The following is an 11,974-nucleotide window of genomic DNA, read 5'->3' as shown; positions in this document are numbered from 1 at the left end:
TCTCCTCACGAAATAAAAAGTTTTAATCGACGTCAAGAGAAGACTTTAAATTATGTGGTCCTAACACCATTTCCCTTTTTTTCTGTTTTCAGGAACGTCATTTGATTTTCGGCGTACACCATTTTAACGGTTAGTGACGTGAGAACAGCTTTCAATTCTCAATCTTTCTGGTACTGGAACCGTATTCGGACTTTTACAATTGAAGATCCTCTCTCAGTTCGTGGCTTTCTCGTATTTGGTCTGTCTAGCTTTTTCATGTCCGTTGCTAAGTTGGGCCGTAACCATAGTAAAGCTGGCAGGCAACTCAGCAGGCAACTCAGTGAAGTTAGCAGGCAACTCAAATGTGATGATTTGTGTAATATCACAGGCAACTCGACAGTACAGCAGCTAATTCGTTATACACTGGGAATATTGTATTCGTTGTTGTTACAGCTTCACTTTTTGGCATTTGTACGTGTTTATATTTATTAAAAACATATAGCAGGCAACTCAATAGTACAGCAGCTAACTCGTTACATACTGTGAATATCGTATTCGTCGTTGTTAAATGTTCACTTTTTGGTAATTGTGCGTGATTTACTTTAATAAAAACATATAGCAGGCAACTCTACAGTACAGCAGGTAACTCGTTATGCGCTGGGAATATCGTATTCGTCGTTGTTAAATGTTCACTTTTTCGTATTTGTACATGATTTACTTTAATAAAAACATATAGCAGGCAACTCGACAGTACAACAGGTACCTCGTTATGCGCTGGGAATATCGTATTCGTCGTCATTCAAGCTTCACTTTTTTTGGAATTTGTACGTGACTTACTTTAATAAAAACATATAGCAGGCAACTCGACAGTACAGCAGGTAACTCGTTATGCGCTGGGAATATCGTATTCGTCGTTGTTAAATGTTCACTTTTTGGTACTTATACGTGATTTACTTTAATAAAAACATATAGCAGGCAACTCGACAGTACAGCAGGTAACTCGTTATGCACTGGGAATATCGTATTCTCCGTTGTTCAAGCTTCACTTTTTAGGCATTTGTAAGTGATTTACTCTGAAAAAACATATAGCAGGCAACTCGACAGTACAGCAGGTAACTCGTTATGCGCTAAGAATATCGTATTCGTCGTTATTGAAGCTTCACTTTTTCGTATTTGTACATGATTTACTTTAATAAAAACATATAGCAGGCAACTCGACAGTACAACAGGTACCTCGTTATGCGCTGGGAATATCGTATTCGTCGTTGTTAAATGTTCACTTTTTGGTAATTGTGCGTGATTTACTTTAATAAAAACATATAGCAGGCAACTCTACAGTACAGCAGGTAACTCGTTATGCGCTGGGAATATCGTATTCGTCGTTGTTAAATGTTCACTTTTTGGTATTTATACGTGATTTACTTTAATAAAAACATATAGCAGGCAACTCGACAGTACAGCAGGTAACTCGTTATGCGCTGGGAATATCGTATTCGTCGTTTTTGAAGCTTCCCTTTTTTGTGTTTCCAGTACATGATTTACTTTAATAAAAACATATAGCAGGCAACTCGACAGTGCAGCAGGTACCTCGTTATGCGCTGGGAATATCGTATTCGTCGTTATTGAAGCTTCACTTTTTCGTATTTGTACATGATTTACTTTAATAAAAACATATAGCAGGCAACTCGACAGTACAACAGGTACCTCGTTATGCGCTGGGAATATCGTATTCGTCGTCAGTCAAGCTTCACTTTTTTGGAATTTGCACGTGATTTACTTTAATAAAAACATATAGCAGGCAACTCTACAGTACAGCAGGTACCTCGTTATGCGCTGGGAATATCGTATTCGTCGTCAGTCAAGCGTCACTTTTTTGGAATTTGCACGTGATTTACTTTAATAAAAACATATAGCAGGCAACTCTACAGTACAGCAGGTAACTCGTTATGCGCTGGGAATATCGTATTCTCCGTTGTTAAATATTCACTTTTTGGTAATTGTGCGTGATTTACTTTAATAAAAACATACAGCAGGCAACTCTACAGTACAGCAGGTAACTCGTTATCCGCTGGGAATATCGTATTCGTCGTTGTTAAATGTTCACGTTTTGGTACTTATACGTGATTTACTTTAATAAAAACATATAGCAGGCAACCCGACAGTACAGCAGGTAACTCGTTATGCACTGGGAATATCGTATTCGTCGTTGTTAAATGTTCACTTTTTGGTATTTGTACGTGATTTACTTTAATAAAAACATATAGCAGGCAACTCGACAGTACAGCAGGTAACTCGTTATGCGCTGGGAATATCGTATTCGTCGTTGTTAAATGTTCACTTTTTGGTAATTGTGCGTGATTTACTTTAATAAAAACATATAGCAGGCAACTCGGCAGTACAGCAGGTAACTCGTTATGCACTGAGAATATCGTATTCGTCGTTGTTAAATGTTCACTTTTTGGTACTTATACGTGATTTACTTTAATAAAAACATATAGCAGGCAACTCGACAGTACAACGGGTTGAGAGTGGCCCGGTGGACAGTTCTCTCGTCTTTTAACCCCAGAGGAGTTCTGGGTGGTCGTTGGGGGTCAAGTTTATCGCAGACTGACATTCCTAGTAGTATGACGTCACGTGACTATGGTGCGAACTGTTAGACATGTCTAATATAGCGTGGCATGATTTACGCATCATGGCTGATGTTGACGTTGACATTGACGATACCTTGCCGGGTGCGTCCGCCAAAGACAGGGACGACGAGGCCGGACGCAAACTACCGCTGAAACCTCGTTCACCACAGAGGGTGCAGCGACAAGACTCGGTATCCAGTCCGTCAGGGAGAAATACCCAGACCTTAACGAGAATCTGATACGGTTCCAGTCAGACGAGAGGGGAAAGACGCTAATACAGCTTCGCAACCTCGGCAAAGGAGGTTGGACTAAAACAAGAAAGCTGTTTAATGAGAACATGGACGTTCGACAGGACGTTGCGAAGTTGAAAGGCTTCAAGCTGGCGATGGGGTCTATGGCAGAGATAGACGCGGTTATCCAGGAGAACTAAGAACGAGTCCAAGAGCTACAAGGGGTGGTAACCACAGGCAGGGAGACCATCGACGACCCTAACACGTCAGATAGTCGCCTCCAAAAGGCCCGTGAGCGCAACGAGGAAAGGCTATCCGAGATTGACGAACTAGAACGCGAAAACCGAGAGCTCGAGAACCAAAAGCCGCTCAAAGCGCGCATCAAAGCCGTCTTCAAAAAGTACGGCTTTACTGTCACCGCTATCGGGTTTGCCGTAGCGACGACGATCGCGGCCATTGTGACGTCGCTCGGCAAGTCGCTCTCCTCCGTGGCCAGAGGGGTCGAAAACGGGCTTAAGGCTATCGGGAAAAAGCTAGGCGAGCTTCTCCCTGGGCTAGTAGGCAGCATCGCGTTTAAGGCTGCATGAGAAGCGGTTAAATTCCTTGGCGAAAATGCGTTGCTGCTCATTCTAGCCGTAGCCGCGTTCTTGGTTCTTCGAATGCAAAGCAATCATCGGAACATAATACGCCGCGGCCCCCGTGAGTGCCGACAACCCCGCCTTGAGGGTGGTGCGGTCATTTTTTCGCTCGGTCCGGGCGATGTTGTTCGCGAAAAAAGGACAGGCGCCGCGCCCTCTGCGTGCACTACGGCCTTGCTTCGCACCTCGCGGTCCTTGGTCACGTGTTGCACCCTAGGATGCCCACCGGCCATGTTATGAGCACCGACTGGCTTTGTTTCGGTGTTGATCGCGTTAGCTCCGAGCGTCATTGAGTCTGTGGTTTTCTGCAGTTTATTGTTGTAGCCCACGACACTTTGCGTATTTATCACCAGATCGCTCGGCATCAGCCACACTCCTTATGCGACCGCAAGACTTAGTCTCACCTTAGCCTCCTGCACGGCTAACTCGTACCTTCACGCTTTGAGCGTTGTCGTTTTCTATGATCACGTCTTCAAGCAGCTTCGTGAACTCCGCCTGCGCCTCCATGACTCGGTCCACCGGCCCCCGCGATAGAGGAACGGACGTTTACCGGCGTGCCAAGCACTGTGTAGCCGAACGCCTCGACCAAGCGATCGAGTCTTCCTAGCCCTGCTTTTGTCAACCCCTCACCTTTGGGAGGCGCAGAGCAGCTATATTGCACGCCCCCGTGGTCGTCGATGCGTAAGAAACCCATCTGCTTCCCACTATTGCACGTCCCACCTTCGTCGCTAAACAGATTGAGGTGGCTCGGGTACTCGTCCGCCGCCGTGTCGTAGCCACGGATCACGTGCACGTTGCGATACCCCCTCCCCCGGATAGAACACAAACACATCGCCTAGCCCGTGGTTCCGCCCGCCTTTCCATCGGAAGTCCGGCTCACGCGGCAAACCGAACTCTATACATAGACGCTCGAAAGCGGCTTTCTTGTAGGGGTTACCTTTTTGCGTGAACGGGCTGTCGCCAGGCAGGGGGGCGCCGAGCTCGTAGAGTATCCTCCGGGTGGTAAAGTAGACGTAAAACCTTAGAAATCCCCTGATGACAGAGGGGAGCGTGTCGAAAACGGGGTCGGTTAGGGACATCCCGTATCCGGCGGTTGCGCACCAGACCCTAAAGTTGAGTTGCTGTGGCCAGCACCCATAGGAAGGCTCCGATAGCCACCGGCGAGACTCCTTGGCGGACTTGTGCGTGATCACTGTCTGTTTGAATATGTCTTGGACCCTAGTCGTGAATGATTTGTCCTCAGCCACGTGTATTTCTAGCTGCGTGAGTAGTGGGGTGATGTCTAAGGCCATGCTCTCCACGGGGGTCGCGGGCACGGCGTAGAGTAGCTTTTGCCCGAGGGTGAGAGACCTAGGGAAACCGGATTTTGCGTGTTTGATTTGTTCGGCTATAGCGTGTTTGATATGTTCGGCTATAGCGTGTTTGATATGTTCGGCTATAGAGGCTCCCGCCGCAGTTGCCGCCTTTTTCGCCTCTTTCGCCTCCTCGTCCAGCATCCACCAGCCTTCCCAATCCATGCTCAGTCCTATTAAACACGAAGGCGGGCTGTGTTCAATACAATTGTGATCCTTCATACTGTGCTCACCAAAGGCGAACAGACGCTCTACTTCGAGCGGCCGATAAGGCGCCCACGCTTCGTGGCGCACCGGCAGTGCTCGCCACACGGCCGAGTTCATAGTGGAAACGATCAACCGCGCTGAAAGCAAGATTCTGACCGCGAAGCTGGATCCCCTCACCGGGGAAATTGCGTTTATGTCCAATGGCATTGCGTTCCTGAATGCCGAGCTTTGCGCACTATTTGGCCTAGAGGCTAAAGACAATCAGTTGGGGGAGCGGGGCCTCGTACTGCCCTTGGGGGAACCCCCACTTAAGTTTGCTTTGGCGAAAATAGAGGCCCTCTACATCTGCCGCGATATCGTAGATCGCACAAAATGGCTCTCCTTAGGCGAGCCTTCAAACGTTCTCTCCTTTTTCGCCTCTTCGCCCTCTTTCGCCTCCGCGTCCAGCATCCGCAAGCCTTCCCAATCCATGCTCAGTCCTATTAAACAAGAAGGTGGGCTGTGTTCAATACAATGGTGATCCTACATACTGTGCTCACCAAAGGCGAACAGACTCTCATCTTTGCGCGGCCGATAAGTTTGAGCCTTCAAACGTTCTCGCTTGCCTAGAAACCCGCGGGAGACCGCACGAGAAAGTCGTCTATTGACCCGACATCCCCGTTTGTGTCGCAGCAACTTCTCTAAGTTTTTCTCGAGTATCCAAATATGGATCAGGGATAACTACGGTAGACGGGTGGACTTTAAGGGCAAGCCTGTTTGCCTTGTACTAGCCTAGTTCCGGCATAACAAAATGGAAAATAGCGAAGTTAGCGGTGCTGCCATATACCCCTCGCTTCCCAGTATGCACAGCGGCGGCGACGTGCAAAGCTACCGACTTCAGAAAATATGTGACACTCAGGCGGTTCTAGACAACGAGATAACGCATCATCGACAGGTGCGGAAAAAGTATAAGCGCGCCTTTGCAGTTACCCATGCTGTGCCTGTGGTATCCGGCATCGCTGGAGGGGCGCTTTCCAGCGCCGGCGTAGGAGTCTCTGAGTAGGATAGGGGTTGTGATCGGCGGTCCGCTGGCAGGGATCGCTGGGGTGATCGGTGTCATGGGCGTAAGCGCAGGGATAGTCTCTAGAGATCTTACAAGCAAGGTGGCTAAACACGAAGACACGATGGTTTTAGCGGAGAGTAAGAAAAACTCGATCAGCGAGCAAGTCTCTAAAGCTCTACAAAACGGGCATATCTCAGACAAAGAATTTCAGTTAATACTTCGGGGACAAGAGAAATACTACGCGCTCAAGGCCACTATCAGAGCTCGACACGGCCTCGCATCGCATGAGAAAAAAAAGCAAGAAAGGGCCCCCGAGAAAATCCCTGGAAACACGCGAAAAGATGAAAAAGAGACCGAGAAAGTCGCAAAGAGTTTGGGAGCAAGGTGTTCGAGTAAAACTCAGGTTTAAACGCCACGCTAGCGGCTTTGAATTTACAGCCGAAAATCGGTTATTCCGCGCTCCGTAGGGTGGCGGTCCAATCCACGTTCATCGTTTTCGCCCTTAGCACAAGGTGATTAGATTACCGGCTTGTTTACGTTTTGATGAGCGCGCTGTTTTTGCTCTCTCACAGCCTCCCGAAGAATATCGCGAAGCTCTTTCACCCAAGAGGGGGTTAGGAGGTCGTATATAGTGTATGCTACGAAATGCGACATACAGAACATACAGAACGTTCTCGAAACGTTTTGATTGCGATTACACGACGTAACGAGGTTGACTTCGGCAACGTCATGTGAGTGACAGAGAGGGGTTTTCCTAACTTAAAACGGGCCATTACATCAGCGAATTTGATGCTGCGGCAAGCGGTTTCGCCGTTCAAAATACGAACACGCAGGCCATTCTACCATGGACTAGTTTGAGAACGCTATAGACGACATTGCTCGCCGAAGAAACAGTGAGTACGACGAAGAATTACTCGTCCCGGCGCCTTGGACGCAACACAACGATGTTGGATTGGAAGAGGTGAACACGTCAATTTGCGCGCATAATATTCGCGTAATGAAATGGCAGTCTCTACTCGAAAGAATCATCGTAGAGGCGAAAGTAATTACCGACAGCGGAGCGGCCTACTTAGAGAGGCGGCGAAACTTTAGCTTCAGAGTCTGGAGGAGGTAGAGCCGACGCATAGCTGCCAGGGCGAAGAGAGGCAAATGCTACGAGCTCTCTCAGGGAAAACCTTCAATGTAATGACCGATGATGGCCTAATGGGGTACCTAAGGGAGTCTCTGATACCGAAAGACGGCTTGGAAACCGTAAGTTTACCCTTTCTTTTGCCTTTCACACTCCTGGGACAGCATCGGGCATGTCATACCCCAGAAAGTTTCGCAATATAACGCGAGCAACTCATCTGTTTTGGTAATAGCTTTCGAGCTCGGTATGTGGCTAGTTTTCGCAAAAAAGCGAAACCTAGCCACAATAACCACAGAAACCTAGCCGTAAAACCCCAAAAGACGTCCGAAAAAGCGCTACATTTGAAGCTTTTATGCGAGCTCACGGGATTGCTAAAACTACCGGCTACAGATTCATACGCCTTGCATCTGGCCTCTCTAGTCACAGGGATATACTTCGGTGCGCGGTACCTGAAAAGTTTCTGATAAAACACTTAGAGCGCATAGTCATTATCCTGCACACAAACACAGGAATCAGCTTCATGGCAATCGTAGTCTCGGCTTCGTGCCTCGATTACTACCTTTGCCTCGGCTCCTAGCTTTGTAGGTTTTCAGTAGCTATAAAGGACCCACGGTCAGACTTTATAAGGGTCTCGGCTTCGGTAGCTTTGGAGGCCCCTATATTCTAAAGGTGTCGTGGCGGAGACATTCACTCGTGTTTGTCTGGTGGGTTCGATGCCCACACACCTTACATTGCCTCACATTTTGCTCGTCTTTTTTGTGCTTATTGATTTTGTCCCAACCGTGGGACATTTTTGCGTTCCTTTGGGTCATTGCGTGCTTAGTGAGATCTTGTCCCAAGCTTGGAACGTTTTTGCGATCCTTTGAGTCATTGCGGGCTAAGTGATTTTGTCCCAAGCTTGGAACGTTTTTGCGATCCCTTGAGTCATTGCGGGCTTAGCGATTTTGTCCCAAGCATGGAACGTTTGTGCGATCCCTTGAGTCATTGCGGGCTTAGCGATTTCGTCCCAAGCTCGGAACGTTTTTGCGATCCCTTGAGCATCTAGTGCCGTCCACATCTGTACTTTTGGTGTGCTAGGTGTGCTGATGAGCCCTGATATTGGACGAAACGGCGTTACTAGGTATTATTGTGTTTGTAAATAAAGACGAATAAAGACGTTTTGCGTTTATTGTGCTTGTATCTCGTGCCTTGGTTCCCACATGTTACCACACAAGGGGGGCCGCCACCCTGTTATCCTATTAGGCTCCCCCCTCGCTTCCCTTAATACCACAGAAAACGGGCGCTCGCCGCCATCCCCTTTGAAAACGACCCCTATAACACACCCCTCTCCCACGAGGCCCCCAGACGGTATACCCTAGGCGTTGGGGGTCTACGAAAAACTACGGAAAACGGGCTGGGGGGCGCGGCGCGGGTTATTCTCATTTCTATGAAAGTCCTCAGTCCCCCCGTAAAATGCATCACTTTAATGTTGTTTCTAAAATTCTTATTACTAGCACATTGTTGTAAGACTCTTTCTTGAAGTGGCAACAAAATTCTTTGCTTTTTCAAAGTGCGCTGCCAAACGTCTAGGTACTAATATTTCTGAAAAGTTTTTTGCCTCAAATTTCCCGTTGTTATTAGGTGAAAGCGTCGGCCCGTTGCCTAGCAAAACAGCACCTCATTAAATACATGGCCCGGGTGTGAAAACCAATTAATTCACACTCAGTCCGTAGACTGTAGAAGATTTGGTGCTTCTCCAAATAGGCAACAAGCTGTTTACATACAAGTTTCTCAAAAACTTAAGCAAGTGCCGAAAGTGTTGAAATCGGTCTATAGTTAAAGGGGTCCAGCTCTTGACCCCCTTTGTCAACTGGCGTTAATTTTGAAATTTTAAACTTTTCTATAAAGGTTCCTTCAAGGAGCGACTGATTAAATATTATAGTAAGAGATTCATTAATTTGATCTGCTGCCAGCTTTATACATTTCCTTGGTATCGCTATGGCAGATTTATTTTCTTTTAAATTAATTAGCTCATCGTGTACTTCTTGTGGGGTAATCCCGCGGAACATGAAACTTTCTATAAATGACCTTTTAATAAATACAGTAGGGTCTACGTTGTGGGAGGGCAGTTTTTCTGCCAGATTATTGCCTACGGTGGTAAAGTGGCTATTGAGTTGCTCACAGATACTTTTTTTGTCGATGAAAAGCCTATTGTTACGCACTAATTTACTGATTTGTATCCTTGTTGTTTGATTTTTTCCCTGATATAATCGTACAGATAAGTTTCCATGTATTTTTCAAATTGTTAATTTCAAACTGTTGAGCTAGGAATTGTTTTTTTTTTGCTACTTGTATGATTCTATTAAGCTGATTACTGTATAATTTGTATTCTTTTACTTTTTGCGAATTTGAAGTGAACTGAAGTAATAGGTTTTAAATAATTTGTGTCTATGTTTTATCGACAGTAAAATAGCGGTAGAGATCCAAGGTTTATCTAATTGTTTTTTTCTTTTTATTTAGACGCCCTACCTATAGGGGCGTGGCTATCTACGATTCTGGATACGTTTGTTTCAATGTTAGTCATGCTCTCGTTAATGTTAGCATTAATAAGGCTTTTGAAATCTACTGTTTCTAGCTTATCGAGGAAAGCGCCATAATGAAAATCCTTGAAATCACGGTAGTATTTAGGTTTATTGGATGTAGGTAGTTTGCCACTCAGTGCAAAAAAACAGGCAAGTGGTCCGAAATATCAGCCAAACAAATATCAGTTTTAATTCCCTTTTCAGGTACGTTGGTGTAAATGTGATCAATGAGAGTCGCACTATGTTCGGCTATTCGAGAAGGTTTAGTGATGATTGGCATAAAACCAATAACAATGTCCAATAACATGTCCAGATACTCCGCAATTTGTTTGTCGTCATGGTATCTTAAAAAATTTTGATTTGTATCATCAATAACTAAGACTTCACGGCCCTTGCTAGTCAAATCACTCAATTTAGATCGTAAATTATCGTAAAACAGCTCTCTATTTTCATGTCTTGGGTGTCTAGTGTTCTTTTGTTTTCGACGGTCTAGTTCTATCCAGCATGATTCCATTCCGCCCGCCGATACATCTAAGTCGTGCCTCCGTGTAAATTTCAGTTGTTTAGATAGATAAAGGCCAAAGCCTCCTGCATTTGTTTTAGAGTTTGTGTTTTTAAACAAATACCCTGGTATATGCAAATTTAAGCAAGTATTCTCATATTTATCTTTGTTTCTGAGATTGCAATTATATCTGGCGCTGTCTCAACCGTTAATAGGATATCGTTCATTTATGGTAAATTCTTCCCCAGACTATTAATATTGCAATTGAATATAGAGAAGCCCTTTTGCTTCTCCGCCTCCCGAAGAATTTCCCGGTCTTTTTTTATCGAGTGATTAGGGGACTGAATAATATCCTTAAAAAGGTCGATTTTGTTAGTAAGATGAGATTCACTCTGGTAGACCCAGGAGCCTATGGCTTTATGGGAATCATTTGAGTCCAAATGTTGAAAAGGAAAAACGTTATCTGTGAGTACAGGTCTTGTACTTTTGCTTGTACAGGCATCATCTAATCATTTGGGTATAACTAAATGGTTGTTATTAGCTGGTTGTAAATGCCTAGGCTAGAAATACCTATATTTCAGTTCGCTTGTTCCCCTTGGAAGTCTTGACCATAGTATCAGCTTGTTCACTTTGAAGGACTTGACCTTCGTGTCATCAATGCCTTAGACCATTTTTGAAGCGTGCGTAGTCTTCGTAGCTATTTATTACGACCGCGTTCTCATTCTCCGACTTCTTGATGAAAATACGGCCGTTTTGTATCCAGATGTATTTCCATCTGATCCTTTTTTCTAACCTTCTTTTTGTGCTTTGTTAAAGATTTGGATACGTAGATCCTTTCACCCCCATCCAAATTAAGGCCAGGAAGCTCGCTAACTTTCATTCCTGCCAGCTTTCGACGATTGGAGTAAAAAGCATTTCTAGTCTCGCGTCTGACGAACTTGACAATGATCTTTGGTGGGGCGTTGGGGTTGTAAGAGGGATCGCCATTACTACGTCTTTTATAGAGTAGTTCCTGTTAGGAGGCACGCCTGATATTTCAAGACAGTCTCTCCTCAGGTATTTGGCGAGTTCTTCTGCTTTCTCCAGAGCTTTATTACTTCTCTGTTTCTCTTCGTTTAATTATTTCTCTAACTTTCTGATTGAGCAACCATGTGACTGAACCATTTGGTTTATCTTTCCCATTTGCGACAGAATTTCGTCATATTTCTTATTTAGGTGTTCCACTGAAGATTTTAGGTCATCGACCTTTAGCTTCTAGTGGTCTTATTGCATCTCTCAAGATTTCTATCATCTCTTCTTTTGAAGATATTTTGCTTCGGGAAGGCAGGAGCGTTCAAAAAGAGTGGCCGCCATTACGACATATGCAAAGGTCTTGAAACCATATGCAAAGGTCTTGAAAGGTCTTTTCTGATAGAATCGTGTCCGAACACTCGTTCGACAAGATTAATCGCTTCATATTATACACGTCTTATATTTGGGTGAAAATGAGAACTGCTTCTGCGTTTCCTTGTTCGAATCTTTCTTTTTCTCGCCAAAATTGGTTCATTGAATTCATCCCGCCTTTTTTCCACTTTTGTCCGAAATTGTTCAAAGTTATAATAAGTGCGCAAGCTTTCAACTTGCGCAAACTTTAAACCCTACGCTTGTCAACTTCGATCAAATATCGCACAATCAAGCTATTCCCAGCATGCAGATATCATTCAT

The sequence above is a fragment of the Nematostella vectensis genome, chromosome 3 (genome assembly GCF_932526225.1).
Source record: "Nematostella vectensis chromosome 3, jaNemVect1.1, whole genome shotgun sequence".
Classification (NCBI taxonomy): domain Eukaryota; kingdom Metazoa; phylum Cnidaria; class Anthozoa; order Actiniaria; family Edwardsiidae; genus Nematostella; species Nematostella vectensis.
Note: the sequence above shows the minus strand (reverse complement) of the source record.